This window comes from Mesoplodon mirus (assembly GCF_964341445.2).
Source record: "Mesoplodon mirus genome assembly, chromosome: 18".
Lineage (NCBI taxonomy): Eukaryota > Metazoa > Chordata > Mammalia > Artiodactyla > Ziphiidae > Mesoplodon > Mesoplodon mirus.
The window spans coordinates 49,857,160-49,863,169 of record NC_138994.1 but is presented as its reverse complement, the minus strand read 5'-3'; positions in this window follow the sequence as shown (position 1 = coordinate 49,863,169).

The following is a 6,010-nucleotide window of genomic DNA, read 5'->3' as shown; positions in this document are numbered from 1 at the left end:
CTGGAACACAACCACAGCACAGATGCTCAGGCTGAAGGGACAGAAAGGAGCTTCAGACCCCCATGTAACACCACATGGCTCCTGCTCATACCCCCTGGGATGGGGAGCTCACTCTGCCTTCCCAGGCCACCACCCCTTCTCAGGGACAGGGAGACTGTCCCCACAGCTTCCCCTGCTCCCTGCTTCAGCACCCCTGCTCCTATGGGTCCTAGGAGAGCCCAGCAGAGCTTCCAGGTAGAGATCACCATGCCCTTGACCTCTCTCCAGACATCCTCTCCAGCCCCACCAACCTCCAGGTGGATTCCTGAGAATTAGCTCTGCTTTTTCAACGTCCTTCTCAGGTTTTGTGTTTAGAATTCTCCTCGACAGAGCAGGACTGTCACCTCCTTTCCTCTAGACACTATGCTCCTAGTAACAGAGCCTCAGGCCGCCCCGGTTTTTAAATTTCTCACCCCGCTGGTGCTCTCTGCCACTAACATACTGATTATCTTTCTCCCCCACCCAAAGCTGAGTGTAAACCAGCCATGTGGCTCTCTGTCCCCCTGGAGGGAGCAGCTGAGCCCCGGCCTCCTCTGTCCAGACCTGCTTTACTGATGCTCGGTGAGGGCTGGACCCCATGCGGGCCTTGAAGGGAGGTACTGGGAAGAGGAACTGATATGTCTTCCAAGGAGACTGAGGGGAACTTCGAGCTTTCTGTTGGGGGCAGGGCTGTCCAGGCAGAGGCGACAGCCTGAGCAAAGACCAGGGCTCAAGAAAGTTCGGCGAGTGGCAAGGAGCTGGTGTGGCTGGACCCGTGGGCGGTAAGAGGCTTGGGAAGAGGTTGGGCCTGTAGCAGGAGCTGTGGCTGAACCTGGGGACAGCGGGGGCGTGAGAGGGATCCAGGTCCTACAGGAGACGGCACAAGGGGGATGGAGGAGACCAGAGGCCAGGACGAGGCTGCCGTGGGGGCCAGCGGGGAGGTGGGCTGGCCATAGAGAAAGAGGTAGGCAGGGGAAAGGGCTGTGGGGACAGGAGGTGACTGTGCAGTGATCGGGGGCCATTCTCAGCTTGAGCCACCCTCAGAGAACTCCCTTAGAGTCACAGGGAGCCAGGGCAGGGGGGCGGGGCGGTGATTTCTGTAAGAAGAGCCCAGCTGGGTGGACCTGGGGCCACTGGGGCTCCTGACCTAAACAGGAGAGCCCCCTGGAGGCAGTGCCTGGATTTGGTTGTCTGCAGACTGCAGTGAGGCTTGGAAATGGGAGAGCCTCCTCCCCCTGCCCGCGCGCCCCACCCCACTAAACGTGAGCGATCTTGGGAGAGGAAAGTCATCCAGGGGGTGCCCCGGAGTGTAGGTACCTAGAGGCAGGAAGCTCTGAGGAGGCCTTAAACATCCTATTGGGAGAGGATCGTCAGCACGCAGGTCCCAGGCCATATCCAGTCACAGCCGGATAAGGATGGGCCGCCTTTACCACCTCCCTCAGCCCAAAATGACCTGTGGGGCTAAAGGCTGGGCTGGGCCAACACTGGAAGAGAGGGATGGAGGGCATGTCTCTTACTGCTCCCTGGGCCTCTGTTTTCCCTTCTAAAAAATGGGTTGAATGGTCCCCTACATCTCTCATCCATGACCGCTGGCTGCTCCATTTTCTCTGCCCTGCCCGGTGAGTACGAGACAGTCCTGGGCTGCTGGAGCAGGAGGGAGTCAGAGAACTCTGGCCGGGGACTGCAGCAGTTCTAATTTGCTCCCTGAGTCACCCCATAAACCTGCGTTCCCACCTGCTGGACTCTCTTGCAGGCCTGTCCCTCACTCTATCTGGGATTGGGCATCCTCACCTGGGAAGTGCCTACCAAGACCCGGTACTGACTGGAATGGCCTTTCCTGGGAGACTGACCAGGCCCGGGGGCCACAGGGCCCACCCCCCATCCAGGGCTTTCTGACTCAGCTCCTATGAGCCACCTGGGCCCTGTCCCTCTCAAGCTCTGGGGCCATCTCATCCCATCCTGAGCTCCCATCACACTGCTGCCCTGGAGTGCCACGTCCCTGGGGCCTGCAGGGGTGACAAGAGCCTCACCTCTGCCCTGGGCAGCTATGACTGTCCTCCCACCCCAATGTCCCCAAACCTCAGGGAGGGGAAATTTTCCCACATCCATCATATCCTGTGCTCTCACACACTCCCTGTGGCCAAGAGCTCACGTTCAGCTTTGTTTCCCCTGCTAGAGACCCAAGCTCCCTCCCAGCCCTCCCCTGAGGCCAGTTGGCAGAGGGACACCTGAGGTCCTCGCCCTGGGCATCCTGGGGCCTTGGAGGGCACTGGCTACCTGTTCGGCAAGACTCACCTGGTGAGGTCCAGCTGGCAGTGGCTGTCCTTGTTCTCAGATCACCGCATGTCTGGGGCCCAAGGCCCCCCAGTAGGATTATAGCTGAGGTGGTGAGAGGCTCTCATCAGAGGCAGAGGGATGGCTGGAATGAGGCGTCAGAGGCAGAACTTGCTGGGTCACCTGCCCTTGACGCCAGGCAGGCCGCGCCCACCGCCCACCTGCCCTGCCTGAGTCAGCCCCACACCCACAGGGCAGCCTCACCCCGGCCCAGGAGAAGGCAGGGGAGGCAGCAGGTGCTGAGGCTGAAGTTTTGGTCCCAACTCTTCCCTCTCCTGTATGTCATGCTTCCCATCATGGGCCTCATAATAACTACTTCCCAAGGATGCTGTGAGAAGTCAGAGATCCTGCTGGTAGGAGGGCCAAATGAACTGTCGAGTTCTCAGCCCTGACCCCTGGGAGGCAAGGCCACAGCCAAGGGCTGGCCTGGTTGACCTCACAGTGGCCACCCCCAAGACTTGTTTTCCGTCCTTCAAAGTGTGGGATCAAGTCCGCTCAGAGACAGAGGAAGTCCCCATTCAATGCTTCCCACCAGAAATTATGCACCGCAGACCTGGGTGGCAGACGGCCTCACCTCTAGACTGTATGACCTTGGGCAGGTCATTTCTCCTGAGACTCAGGTTCCTCATTGTGAAACGTGCAAAATAAACCCACCTTGCAGAGCTACCACAGGGCTTAAATGAGAGAACATGTAGAAAAGGCGAGAACAAGGCCCAGAGCACAGAAAGGACTCCATAAACAGTGACAGCTGTTAACTATTATTGTTTTTATCCTGCATTCATTCTCCCAGCAACTGCCAGGCCACCTGCTTCCAAGGCCAGAGCATCAGGGGAGACTCTGAGCCCTCCCTCCCGGCCCAGGCCACAGCTGGGAGTCGGGGTAAAGCAAGGCTGGGGTGGCCCTGCTGCTCTCCAAGTGCCACTCAGGAATTACACACCTGTTCCCCCAGGCAAGGCAGGACTAGGATGAAGCAGGAAGTCTCTGCTGACAGGGACGGCACCGGTGACTGATGTGGCAAGGACGTCCTCGGCTGCCAAGGGGGCAAGGTCCCTTGATCCCTTGTCACAAACTGCCAGGCCTGGGCAGAGGCAGAAGGCGGGTCAGGCTTCTGGCCGTGGGACAGCAGGACCTGTGGCCAGTAAGGGGCAGAAAACCAGGCTCCGGGGCCAACAGGCTTCAGGTGTGGGTGAAGTAGGGAGCTGCTTTTGCAGTTTAAGTCAAAGGAGCCCCAAAGTTCCTAAGTGCACATCCCAACCTCATCACTGCCTGAAATTCCATTAAAGCCGGATGTTGGACCAAACACAGTCCGCCCTCTATTGCTCCATTAATTGCCCCTCCTGACTCAGCACCTCACCCCTCCCTGCTTGCTTTGGGCTGACTGCCTCTGAGCCCTAAGGGTGAGGCTGTTGCCCAATCTCAGCATCTGCATTTTGCCTTGTGTTAGCACATTTTCTCAATAGCCAGTCTGGCTTAAAAGGCCTCTGTCTCCTACCCAAAGGTATACAGTGTGCCCAGCAAGGAGAAAAGGGAGCCCCCTCTGCTGTGTGTGGAACAGGGGCTGGTCTGCATTCAATCCTATTTAATCCAATACATCATGAGAGCCTACAGGGAAGCCAGGGGCCAGCGTGGGGTTCTGAACTGGGGAAAGTGGTCTCTACCCTCAAGGAGCTGTGAGCCACGCGGGAGCCAGGCTCGGGCAGGAACTGTAACCCCACCGGACAGGTTACAAGGACAAAGAGGACTCAAGCCACCCAGGAGGAGGAAGTGCTTCTAATGGGAGGTGGGGGAGGGATTCAGAGAAGAGCATTTGGGTTGGATTTGGGAGGAGGGAGGACAGTCTACACAGGGAGAGCCAGGGAGCAGGCGCTCAGAGGCAAGAGAGGCAAGAGACACAGGCACGTTCAAGCTGTGGTGACGAGCTTGGGCAACATCTAAACTCAAGTCCGGCTGCAGCCAACTGAGTGGCCCCAGGCCACTGAGTCAGCCCTGACCCCTTAGGGGGACACACCAGGCAAGTGTTGAGAAGACCCCCCACCACCACACACACACCTCCCAAGCCCTGCAGACATCAGGCCCAGGCTGCAGGCCCACAGGTACCCCCTCCTCCAGGAGGGAGAAGGGAGAAGGGAGAGGAGGGGTCTCGGGGGAGGGGGTGCAGCCAGGGAGGGGCCAACCTCTTGACCTGCTCTAGAAAATGCCCCACTTGGTGCAGTGAGGAAGGAGGGGGCACCAGGAGCCAGGCAGAGTTCCATCAGCAGCCTCAGGCCTGAGCAGACCCACCCAATGGTCAGCAGCAGGTCCGTCTGCATCCCAATGGTCACAGCTGTCCCTGGTATAGCAGAGCTGAGCAGCCCGCCCATCAGGGATTCTGGGTGGTGACTCATGCTGCCTCGGAGTGATGGAGAGTGGAGCACATGGGAACGGAGAGAGATCAAGAGACAGCGACAGATAAAAAAGACCAAGCTAGTTGCAGGTGTGTCCTCCTTTAAACAACCCGGGTTTACACAAAGGTTGTAATCATTCATTTTACAAAAGAACACCCACAAGATTCCTTCCAGCGCTGAGTTTGGAGGTTTGATCCAATTTGCAGAAATTTGAAAATATCTAATGTCTGCACATTTTCTGAGGAAGGCCTACGGGTAAAGCAAGGAGTCCCAAACCCAAACAGGAAGCCGAAGCCCGCATGTCTCCCTTCCAACCCTGGGCTAGGCTGGCATGCCCCAGCCCGTTCTCCGCCATGCAGTCTGGCACCACAGTCAAGTTCGGGCTTTGGAGTCAGATTTGCCTGGGGTCAGACCCAGGCATTGCTGTTTACTCGCTGTGTAAACTTACTAACTGTTCCAGTCTCAGTTTTCTCATCTATAAAATGGAGCTAATAATAGCTCTTCATGGGCTATTAGGAGGCTTAAAGGATAATGAACATGGAGTACTTTGCATAAACACTCCCTTCGTTCTAGCCATCAGTGTTCTTCTGCTATGCTTATTTGCCGTGGTCTGGCCATGGCTCACTACACGCCTGGCCGCTTCGTCAGCCAGACTCAGGATCCTCTGTTGGGCTTGTGTGTGGAGGTAGATGTGCTGCTGGAGAACTTGGAGGAGGGGGTCCCAGTGTTCCCTCCGGATAGACCTCTCACAAAAGGGCTGAAGCCCAGCTGCAGCTAATGTCATCCTTCATCTTGAGAATCAACATCCAACAATTTCATGACTAGGCAGCTCATTCCACACTCCACAGACATAACAAAACCCGCCAGTGTTTGGGACAGAGGGCTTTTCTAGATCATTCTTTCTTACATTCTAGTCCATAAAGCAGGGATCCTCAAACTTTTCCATAAAGGGCCAGAAAGGAAATAGTTTAGGCTTTGCAAGCTATTCAGTCTCTTGCAACTGCTCAGCTCTGTGTTGTAGCATGAAAGCTGCCAGAGACGGTACAGAAATGAAAGGTTGCCTTGTGTTCTAATAAAAGTTTGTTAACCAAAACACGTGGCAGATTTGGTCCCTGGCCCACAGTTTGCTAACTATGGTAGGTGTATGTGTGCAGGAGTGCCCTCACCCACGGGTAACAACTAAAGCATGACCAGAGGCTCCTAGCCATACAAGGTAGTACACACATGCACACGCACACACACGTGCACACACAGACCACATGGAGCCAATGAGC